This window comes from Cebus imitator, unplaced genomic scaffold, assembly GCF_001604975.1.
Source record: "Cebus imitator isolate Cc_AM_T3 unplaced genomic scaffold, Cebus_imitator-1.0 Scaffold42, whole genome shotgun sequence".
In the NCBI taxonomy this organism is placed as follows: domain Eukaryota; kingdom Metazoa; phylum Chordata; class Mammalia; order Primates; family Cebidae; genus Cebus; species Cebus imitator.
The window spans coordinates 15,321,413-15,333,294 of record NW_016107357.1 but is presented as its reverse complement, the minus strand read 5'-3'; the positions used below and the strand labels follow the sequence as shown (position 1 = coordinate 15,333,294).

General features: G+C 42.5%; 1 long non-coding RNA gene across 1 annotated transcript; it reads right to left on the bottom strand.

The window, feature by feature from the left end:
* Positions 1-147: 147 nt before the first annotated feature.
* Positions 148-10,642, bottom strand: LOC108302828. Its single transcript, XR_001824537.2, has 3 exons — positions 8,563-10,642; positions 7,337-7,396; positions 148-879 (listed from the first exon to the last, which is right to left on the bottom strand). It is a non-coding gene; the product is annotated as an uncharacterized LOC108302828 (long non-coding RNA).
* Between the last annotated feature and the right edge of the window lie 1,240 nt (positions 10,643-11,882).

The following is an 11,882-nucleotide window of genomic DNA, read 5'->3' as shown; positions in this document are numbered from 1 at the left end:
TGCCTCCTGGGTTCAAGCAATTCTCCTGTCTCAGCCTCCTGAGTAGCTGGGATTACAGGCACCTGCCACCATGCTCTGCTGATTTTTGTATTTTCAGTAGAGATGGGATTTCACCATGGTGGCCAAGCTGGTTCTGAACTCCGGACCTTGTGATCCGCCCACCTTGGCTTCCCAAAGTGCTGGGATTACAGGCATGAGCCACTGTGCCTGCCTTCAACATCTTTTTTTGTGGTCACATTCTGTGAGTACACCGTTTTCCACCTGGGTCATTAGACACACCCTGCTCCAGACATGACTAACTTCCTCAGGCTGCATTCCAGACACATGCATCTAGTGTCACCCTACCTGGAAGAGAGCTCATCAGGTCCTCCCACCTGGAATACAGCTTAACCAGAGTTGATTTCCAAGGCATACAATCAAGAAACTGGACTGATATAAATGGGATATTATTGATTTTATCTGCCTAACTGAGTCTGTAAACCTCTGAAAGCCACAGAAGGAACCCTATTTTGTTGCATTCCTCATGACATCTAGAACGGTGCTTTGCAATACTGAGTGCTCAAGGCATGTTTGCAGATGGTGACGAGGGTGATTTGATGTCATTTTAAAGGCCGGACATCCAAGAAGCGGGCTGTTTTCTACGTGTGCACGCACGTACACTTACACACACGTACACTTACACACACAGACTTGTGAGATGCCCTTTGCAAGAGTCCATTTGGGAAATGCAGTGCGCCCATTGAAAACGGGAAGAAATCCAAGGCCGCGGGCCAGCTACACCACGGAAGCCCCACACCCGGCCAAACATGCTCACTGGCAAGTCAAACCCAAAAGCTGTCATCAAATTCTGCTTCCTGGCAGTCCCCATCCAACAATGCTCTGAAAGACAAAAGCAGCAGAAGCTCAAATGAAGATCACCAACGTGTCTTTTTGGGCAACTAGCAGATTGCGCAGAGGGTCAGCACAGACACCAGCAGAGAAGAACATTCTCCTGGCAGGACTCTGCCTCCAAATTCAGCACCACTTCACAGGATCTCAGCCTCACACCTTATGGGATTTATTTTTTTAAAAAGATCCAACATTTGTTACTAATTCTTCTTAGTAAAACTGCCTTTCTTAATGTGGCACCAATTCCCTCATTCATTCACTCATTTATTCATTCAATGAAACCCCTGTCATCCCTGCTCTGGGCTCTTTCTATGGCCCCACGAGATGATCAAGTAAGGAAAATAGGTAAGCCATTACCATCAGTGTATGTGACATTATCATCAGTGTGTATGAAATATGAAGAAACACAATTCGATGGAGATATCGCCTACAACACATCAAAATCAGAACTGAGACAAAACTCAGATGTTCTAACTCCAAATTCTGAGCAGTAGCCCCTGGATAAAGGATTATGGAGAAAAACTGACCAGAAAAAATACTCTTAAATGGCATATTATGGTGTTTTAAAGCAACGTTATTGGTAGTCCTTGTAACCCTCAAAATACTGTTTTGGAAGTTTGTAGTGATTTTGCAGAACAACTTTGAGTTACCTCTGTGTGTTACCAGTCATCGCACAGCTTTTCAAAAGAAATTGACTTGAATTTGACTTAAATAACATGTCATTTAGCCAGATTTCCCCCTGCCCCTAACCCCTGCAGGAGTGCGAAGCCTGGCTCAGGGCATTATCTCAGCATCCTGGGAATGCAGAGAGAGTCCCACAACTTTAGAGTCGGAAGTGTTGAGCCTGAACGAAAGGAAAGGGTAAGAAACTTGGGGTGGACAGAACGTGGAACTGCTATTAAGAGCTTACTGCATAGATAAAGAGAAATTTAGCTGGCTGTGGTGGTGTGCACCTGTAGTCCCAGCTACTCAGCAGGCTAAGGCAGAAGAATCACTTGAACCTGGGAGGTGGAGGTTGCAGTGAGCTGAGATCACGCCATGGCACTCCAGTCTAGCAACAGAGTGAGACTCCTTCTAAAAAAAAAAAAAAAAAAAAATTGGTTGTTTTTTTTTTTTTTTTTTTTTTTTTTTTTTTTTTTTTTTTTTTTTTTGGGACGGAGTTTCGCTCTTGTTACCCAGGCTGGAGTGCAATGGCGCGATCTCGGCTCACCGCAACCTCCGCCTCCTGGGTTCAAGCAATTCTCCTGCCTCAGCCTCCTGAGTAGCTGGGATTACAGGCATGTGCCACCATGCCCAGCTAATTTTTTGTATTTTTAGTAGAGACGGGGTTTCACCATGTTGACCAGGATGGTCTCGATCTCTTGACCTCGTGATCCACCCGCCTCAGCCTCCCAAAGTGCTGGGATTACAGGCTTGAGCCACCACGCCCGGCCAAGGTGATTTTTATAATCAGGAAAGATTTGGGCAATGTTTGCATCTGAAGATGCTATCTCTCAAAATGAAGAAATAACTGGACAAAGCCAAGGCCAAGACAGAGACTCTAAGTCAAAAAGGCAAGAGCAAAAACAACATGAACCTTAAAAAAATGTGAATTGGCAAAAAGCAGCTGTAGCTCATATTTAAGAACCTCCCATGGCTTCCAGAGAAGCAGCTGGGTCTGCAGAGTCCTGTTTGTGCACAGGATGAATGGAGTCTGTGTGCTTCTCGGATGCCCTCACAACACACGCATTATCACCGAGGTGCCCCGATGAGGCATTCATTACACACTCCCCTGCCACCCAAAGCCTCAGGTTGGGTTTCCCTTGGGCGCTCTCCCTTCTCCCTTCTCTGAGGCTAAGGGGCTGCAGATGCAGGTCCCTGAACTCCCTCCCTCTCTCAGGGACACCTCAGCTCTACGGGACTTCCTTTGGATCACATGATTGTATTTTCCTGTCTTGGGGCATCCTAAAGGCCTGCCTCTGGGAAGAGGGGGTCCAGAGGCGTGAGCTTGTTTGGACAACAGAAGCTCAATCTCCACCTCCAAGCAGTTCGATCCCTCAACACTCTCGGCATTAGGAGGTGAGCCTCTGCAAGTGTGAGGACCAGGGGCCTCTAAACGCAGTTTTTTGTTGTTCTTGTTTGTTTTTTGAGACAGAGTCTTGCTCTGTTGTCTAGGCTGGAGTGCAGTAGCATGATCTCCACTCACTGCAACCTCTGCCTCCCAGGTTCAAGTGATTTCTGGCTAATTTTTGTATTTTTAGTAGATACAGGGTTTTACCATGTTGGCCAGGCTGGTCTCGAACCCCTGACCTCAAGTGATCCGCCCACCTCAGTCTCCCAAAGTATTAGGATTAAAGGCGTGAGCCATGTCACCCGGCCCTAAACACAGTCTGAGGCTGGTATCCCAGGAGGCCTTGAAAAATCTCAGGTTTGCTGCTGACAGGTGTGCCCAGGAAGAGACCTGACTGCTGTGTGCAAGTGGTCAAACCTGGATAATTCCAGAAATAAACAATCAAATAAAATCTTCAATGGTGATTATAAAGTACTATTGTTTATTCAGCCAGGTCCTGTGCTAAACTAAGCTTTTCGCCTACATTATTTCATTTGTATTTCAGAGCGATCCGTTGAAGCAGTCATGGTTTATATCAATTTAATGGATGAGAGCAGAGACTTATGCTGGTTAAGTACCTTGCCACTATCACACAGCTAGTGAGTAAATAAACTTTAAAAAATTTAAGTATTGGCCAGGCATGGTGGCTCACGCCTGTAATCTCAGCACTTTGGGAGGCCAAGGTGGGCAGATCACTTGAGGTCGGGAGTTCAAGACCAGCCTGACCAACATGCAGAAACCACGTCTCTACTAAAAATACAAAACAATTAGCCGGGCATGGCGGCACATGCCTGTAATCCCAGCTACTCAGGAGCCTGAGGCAGGAGAATCGCTTGAACCTGGAAGGCGGAGGTTGCGATGAGCCAAGATTGTGCCATTGCACTCCAGCCTGGGCAACAAGAGTGAAACTCCATCTCAAAAAAAAAAAAAAAATTTGAAGTATTATGTACATAAAGACAGGCATAGTGTAGAACTAAATGGGTAATTATAAAAGTGAACACACCGTGTAACCACCCAAATCATGAGCTAGGATATTACCAGCATTAGAAAAACCTCAAGCCTCCTCCAATAACCTTCTTTTCCCCAACGGTGACCATTTTTGTCACCAAATGTTAGATTGCTAGCTTGTGAATTTTATAAAAATAGAATTCTACATTATACATTCTTTTTGTCTGACTTTTTTCTCCACTCAGTATTATGTCTGTAAGGTTGATCTAATGTCATTAATGTACAAGTAGTTTGTACATTTTTAGTTCTATAAGGATTTTCATAGTATGGATGTATGATAATTTATTTATACATATTTCAGCTGCTGGTTATTTGTGTAGATTTTAATTTTGCCCTATGACAAATAATGCTACTTGGGATGTTCTTGGATAGTTGATCCTTGAGCAATGAGGGTCGGAGCAGTAAAAAAATTCATGTTTAACTTTTGGCTCTCCCAAAACTTAACTACTGATAACTTACTATTGACCAGAAGCCTTTACTGATGACATAAATAATTGATTAACACATATTTTGAACGTATATACTGTATTCTTACAGTAAAGTAAGCTAGAAAATAGAAAATACCTTTTTTTTTTTTTTTTTTTTTTTTTTGAGATGGAGTCTCACTCTGTCTCCCAGGCTGGAGTGCAGTGGTGTAATCTCGGTTCACTACAACCTCTGCCTCCTGGGTTCAAATGATTCTCCTGCCTCAGCCTCCCGAGTAGCTGGGATTACAGGTGGATACCCCCACACCCAGCTAATTTTTTGTATTTTAGCAGAGACGGGGTTTCACCATGTTGACCAGGCTGGTCTCAAACTCTCAAACTCCTGAACTTGTGATCCGCCTGCCTTGGCCTCCCAAAATGCTGGGATTACAGGCATAAGCACCATGCCCGGCTTGAAAATATTTTTAAGAAAATTATAAGAACGAGAACACATATTTACTATTCATTAAGTAGAAGTGAATCATCCTGAAGGTCTTTATATTTTCCATCTTCACATTGAGTAGGCTGAGGAGGAGGAGGAAGAAGAGGGGTTGGTCTTGTTGTCTCAGGGTTGGCAGGAGTGGAAGAAAATCTGTGTATAAGTGGACACATGCAGTTCAAACCCGTGGTGTTCAAGGGTCACCTGTACATGTGTTTTGGTGTATACATTTTGCTGTGGAACATATCAAGAAATGGAATTGACGGTTCATAAGCTATGTGGATGTTCAGCTTTAGTAAATACTGCTTACATCGTTTTGCAAAGTGGCTGTACCAGTTCCCTTTCCGCTATGAGAGTCCTGGGGGATCCACATCCTCACCAACACTTGATACTGTTGGCCTTTTTTTACTTTTGCCATTCTGACTAATGTGTTTCCGTTTGCATTTCCCTGATGACTAATGAAGTGGAGCAGCTTTTCAAATGCTATTGGTCATTTGGATATCTGTTGGCTTATTCAGGTGTCTTGCCCATTTTTCTGTTGGGTTGTCTGTCTTTCCTGGTGATTTGTAGGAGTTCCTTATATTTTCTGGATAGGAGTCACTTGTCATTTATATGGATTGTAAATATCTTCTCTGTAGCTTTTCTTTTTATTCTTAATAGTCTTTTGATGAAAAGAAGACCTGAATTTTAATGTAGTCCAATTTTTCAGTATTTTCTTTTTTCAATTCTGTTTTTGTTTCTGTTATATATAAATACAACAGACTTTGTATATTGATATTTCAATCCAAGAACCCTGCTGAATTTACTTATTAATTCTGTTAGTTTTCCTACAAATTAATTTGTATTTTCTACGTATGCAATGATATAGTCTGTCAATAATGGCATTTGTTTCTTTCCATTTCTTAAAATTTTATTTTTTTTTCTTGCATTACTGCAAAGTCTAGGACCTCCAATATAATAGTGAATAGAAGTGGCAATATATAGGAAGCATCTTTCTTTTATTCTCAATATTAGGGGAAAGGCATCAGTATTTGAACATTTATACGATATTTGCTGGAGAATTTTTTTTGTAGATGCTCTACCATGTTAGGGCATTTCCCTTCTATTCCTACTTTCCTAAACATTTCTGTCTTCCTTTTATTATCACCAGGAGTTGAATTTTATCAAATGCTTTTTCTGAATCTATTGAGTTGATCAACGATTTTCTTCTTTATTCGGTTCCTGTGGTAAATTACAGTGATTGATTTTTGAACCCTAAAATAATCTTGCATTTCTGGAAAACACATCATCTTGGGTGTGATGTACTGTCCTGTTTGTATATTGCTGAATTCAGTTTGATGACATTTTGTTCAAGATTAGCATCCATGTTCGGGAGAAAGAAATCACCATTTTCTTTTTTGTCAGGTATTAAGGCTATAACAAAAATGAGTCAAGAAGTCATTTCTATTTTCCAGAAGAACTTTTGTGAAGACTTAAATTATTTCATCTTTAAGGGTTTTGAAGAATTCCTGGTGAAGCCACCTGGGCCTGGAGTTTTGTTTTTGTTTTGGTGGAAAGGGTTTTCATTATGGATTTTATTTCTTTAATAGATATAAGGCTATGATAACAGAGTCCTTTTTTTATTTGGATCAGTTTTAATAAGTTGTGTTTTCCAAAGAATTTGTCTATGTCACCTAGATTTAAACATTTATCCTCATAAATTGGTTCTGAACAGGTTTTTATCTTATTTAGAACCACAGGGTATATTGTTAGGTCCTCCTTTTCATTCCTGATATTATTTATGACTTCTTTTTTTAAATTAGTCTTATTATGAGCTTATCAATTCTATTAGTCTTTGTTAAAGTTTTTTTTTTTTTTTTTTTTTTTTTTTTTTTTTTTTCCTGCTATTTTTTTTTTTTATTCTTATATTATCTTAGGGTTTCATATGCTGTTCTTCTTTTATTAAAATCTTGAGATGGAAACCTAGTTTATTGTTTCTTCATCTTTTCTTCTTTTCTAGCAAAGCATTCAAAGTTGTAAATTTCTCTTATGCATTCTTGGGCTGCATCCCTTAAATTTGGATATGTTTTAGTTTTATTACCTTTTTATTGATATATTTCCTAATTTCCATTGTGATTCTTATTTTGACTCATGGGTTGTTTAGATATGTATTAGTTCATTTTACATCACCTTAATCTAACCAAGCACTGAGCTCTTTAAAGATGGTGCAGGCTTTCTGCAGGCTGAGTGCTTCCTGGATCATCCCTTTGCGGGGAGTCTCAACAGAAGACAGTGGTATTTAACCCAGCTCAAAAGGGATATGGAACCCTCTTGTTGCTCTCCAGCTCTTTTCTTCATCTTCTTCATTATTCTTGATCTAGTCAAGCGTTGTCATTTATTCAATCTCAGTTCTAAAATGTGTTGAACACAATTTTCCTAGTTTCTTAGTAAAATCCATCTTTTAAATACTTACTAATGGTTGTTCACAGGGCATCTGGGACTTCTTATTCAAGTTCACCTTCTCCTGGTCTGAAACCAATATGTGAAAAACAAACAGAATCGAAGTGTGCTGTAGTTCCTGACGCCCCTCCGTGGACTCGGCCAGCCCTTGCGTGGAAGCCTCCACATGGGTTGACCAGGGCTATTCTTCAGCCTCTTCCAAAGTGGCTGTTTTTCTGTCAATATGAATGGCAGGACGTTATCTCCCTTTTTTCTTTGGCTGCCAGGAAGCCTGGACTGTTGAGCTAACTTCATGGTCCAACCATAGCACCTACGTCAGTGTGCAGATAACTGAAAGTGCCTTTCCCTCTCTGGTTTGGCTTCTCCCACTTACTCCTCTTCCCAAGCTCGGAATTTGTTTTATTCTTGCATATTTTACCATGTTATTGTTTCTGTGCATGTCTTTATATGAAACTTGAGTTACTCCAGTTCTGCCAATCTGTGTAATCGCTTGGCATTTTTATTTGTGTTCATAATTTTTCAGCCATGGAGGCATCTGAAAGACAACAAAATTGATCTTGGAGAAACAGAGTTGTGGGATCTACTGCAATTTATAGAATTTATTGTGAAATTTGACTTTTATGAATCTTTGCCATACATATTCTGTTGCTTAAGATTTTTCATAACAATTTGTATATCTATTGCTTCCAAGATCAGACAAGATCGGGCTCATTCAGGACGGTATGGCTATAGACTGTATATGCATTGCTTTACGTGAAAGACACTTTTCAAAATTAAAGTCACTAAACAGTGTTCTGTGATACGTGGAAAACTGCTCATGGAACAAGAAAATATGAAGATCAATTTGTTTTCAAGGTCATGGACAAATTAAAGTAGTGAAGTGTTAAAAACAGAGACCATCATGTCATGACTCATTACTACAATAGATCAGTATGTGACTCTAAGTGTTATTTCCATTAAAACAAAAAGCTAACTAACAAAAATATAGTTAAAGATGTTAATCCACTACTTTTTTGATACTGTAGTATTTGCTGTGTTATTTATTTTTCTATTTTATGGGCATAACCATCCACAGAAGGGTCAGTAAGAGAGAAATTTCACTGCTTTTCTCTTCTATCCATTACTTTTGTTGTTTCATTTCATGGCTATTACTAAAAATAATGTTGTCACAGAGAAGCAAGGTGATAAAAGGATCCTCTCTGGGGGTCAATCCATGAAGCAAGCTGAGGAAATACCTGCTGAACACAGTTCACGGCTTCGTGCTCTGTCAGCGCAACTCATCCTGCAGTCTGCTCCCTCGGGGCTGAGCCAGGTCTTTGCACACCTTTCCTCCGGCGGATGCTTTTAAATTCCCTCTGCCTCCATCTCTGCTATTGAGTTCCGTCTCCTGCGTGAGTCCCCCACGGGGCCCGGTGAGGACAGGCTCTGTGTGAGCAGCTTTCTGTTTTGAGCCTGTGAAGTCTGGCCAAGGAGGGCCTGTCAGCTGCTGGGCTCCCTCTCAGCCCAGAGACGTCTTGCTGTGTGGTCTTAAAGCAGGTCACTTCACCTCTCGGTATCTCTCTCTGTAAAACCCAGATAATAATACTTCCCAAATAAAGAAAGGGTTTTCTTTAAGCCCTTTGAGCTCCTCAGATGGAGCGCACCACAGAAATGCCAAATACGGCATTGTGATCCGCGCTGCCTCCATGTGATTAGGTAATGTGAGATTGCGGCTCATTATGCTTTGTCTGGAATGAATGCGAGCCCTGCCACAAAGCACTGGGAACTCTCAGTTACATAGAAACCCCATGGTAAGCTTGGATTGGCTTACACTTAAATAAAGCACACCAGAAAAGAGCAGTAGTTTTGATGAACCCAGCCCTCAATTAACACTCATTTGATTTCCTCTGCTGAGTGCCGGAGACAGGGAAGAGATGACCCAGTTACCGAGGCAGGGGCACAACCAGCACTCAGAGGTGGCTGAGTTGGGGGAAGGGCGGCTTCGCTGCAAAACGCATCAGGCTCCCAAGGAGGAAGGCCCAGAGTGGGCAGGTCTGCGCTTCCTGCTGGACAGAGAAGAGGGAAATTCAATAGCTATCATTTATTGAGTTCCTACTGGGTGCCAAGAACTTTGCTACGTATGTCATTCTTCTAAACCCTCCAGACGACGGTATTAAACCATGTTAATATTCTAAAAACCAAAACAAACACCCACTCACTTGATACATTTTTTTTCTACCATAATGAAAGCCTATCTGTTTGGGCTCACAGTTTGAACCAGAATTTTGGCCCGGGGCCTCCTCACTGATCCCAGGGCTTTAAGGCCACACAGTATGGTCTGCAAATTGCAGGTGGGAGGCATGCTTTACCCATGCTTATCCAGACCTCCAGAAGTGGCTCCACAGCTACATCCAGCCTCCTTTCTTAGGAGGCCTTGGATATGTCCCACTCGGCCTAACAAACTTTTACCGGAATCCTCTGATCCCATTTCACAGCCGGTGCAAAGGTAGAGTTTTGGTTGTGTCTTCCTTCAAGCTGATTATGAACCAGGGGTGGACATTAGGTAGTAAGGAACCCTGAAATCAGAGAAGTCAGGGGTAAGCATCTTTTTGGCTTCAGGTTCTCCAGGCACCGTAAACCAAGTAGTGTGCAGACTGAAAAACCAGGCTGAAGAACCAGAGGAGAGGGAGAGTCCTTAGGATTGGCTGCCTGTACCATGGCCCCTAGTGGCTCATTAGAGACAAGGGGAATCCCAGGTCAAAAGACTCCTTTCTCCCCAGTGAGGAATCTATTGTCCATTGCTGGGAAACATGGTCAGCTGAACTGACCCTCTATCACCCTATGTGCGTGTGGAATCTATTGGTAGGGAAACCATGGTGAGAAGGGAAGTGAGGTGCTCTGGATGGGTGCTGAGCTGAGCGCTGAGGGAATGGGCCTTCCAGAAAAGGTTGCATGTTATCCAAGGAACTGTCATCGCCTGGAGAGCCCTGGGCTGACCTTCTCTCTTGGGAGCTGATGTTTAGGGAAGAGGAGAAGCAGCAGGTTTATGGAAGCATCAAACAATGTGACCTTCAGAATCTGCCAAATCCTAAACATTTCCTGCCAAGCACCATTTTTTTTTTCTAGATTGTGAGCTCATCTGTGTTTCAAAAGTAATTTTGTTTAAATGGCTTCTTTCCCTTACTCCGAATCCTTGGGAAGCTGTAATACACAGGTGGTAAAGGTACTCCCCAAGAGATACTCACCAGGGCTGCTGTGAGCCAGACACTGGGCTGACACTGCATAGCACCGAGCGTGCAGGAGACCAGAAGTCAGGAACCTGGATTCTCAGGGGAGGGGCTGGGTCCCTGCAAGGGAACAATGTGCGGTGTATGTGGCTTCGTAATCCACTGGCCCAGGTCTCACAGCTGATACTTTTGCAAGTTTCTATTTTCTTTCTTTTTCAAGGTGGAGTTTCGCTCTTGTCACCCAGGCTGGAGTATAGGGGTGCAATCTTGGCTCACTGCAACCTCTGTCTTCCAGGTTCAAGTGATTCTCCTGTCTTAGCCTCCTGAGCAGCTAGGACTACAGGCATGCAACACCACGTCTGGCTAATTTTTGTATTTTTAAGAGACAGGGTTTCACCATACTGGCCAGGCTGGTCTTGAACTCCTGACCTCAAGTGATCCACCTGCCTTAGCCTCCCAAAGTGCTGGTATTACAGTGTGAGCCACTATGCCCAGCCTGCAAATTTCTATTTCTAATTGAGCCAGCATTGCTTGCCAAAGGTTCACTGGAAAATCACTAACATGAAGCAGATTGATTAATAGGAGAAAGGGCATACACCCTTATTTAACCTATATACACAGGAGCCTTCAGAATGAAGACCCAAAGATAGAGGGGAAATTGTCCACCTTTATACTTAGGTTCAAGAAAGTATGGATGGTCGTGTAGAAATATAACTGGACAAAAAGGGTCTGATCGAATCTTAGTTGACTGACTGGGAAGGCCTCGCAAGGCCTGTCTGCCTCGATTCTCCCAGCCATCCATGCAGCATTCCTTCCTTCTGGGCACGGGACAGGACCCTTTCTGGAATGGCGGTCTTATGACCTATGGTCAAACAAGATAGGTCAGATGATTTCTTTATGGCCAGTTTTTACAAAGAAAGATGGAGGGAAAGCTAGAGCCATATTTTAGGTTTTATGGCTGGCTTTGGGGAAAAGGGGTTCTGGTTTCTGTATCCACCTTGGAGTAGAGGAATTCTACTTTCTATGGCTGGCCTCGGGGAGAATGACGGGCAAGAAATAGGAAGGCAGGAGAAGATCAGAGAAGAACTTTTGCTTCTGAGGCTGCTGCTAAGGCCTCCGTTTTGGGGTATTGTTTTCTGAGTCCCATCATTTGTTATTTGAAACAAATCATTAGAATGTAGGGACTGGGACTATGTCACGTATTAACATCTCTCAGAGAGCTGTCAGCCTCCCTCAGCAAATGCTTCCTGGATGAATGAATGAATGAATGAATGAACCAAAATGAGTGCTGGACATTAGCAAAGTCAGTATTTTTCTGCCAGCCCCATGAGTTCCACAAGGAGTCTCCA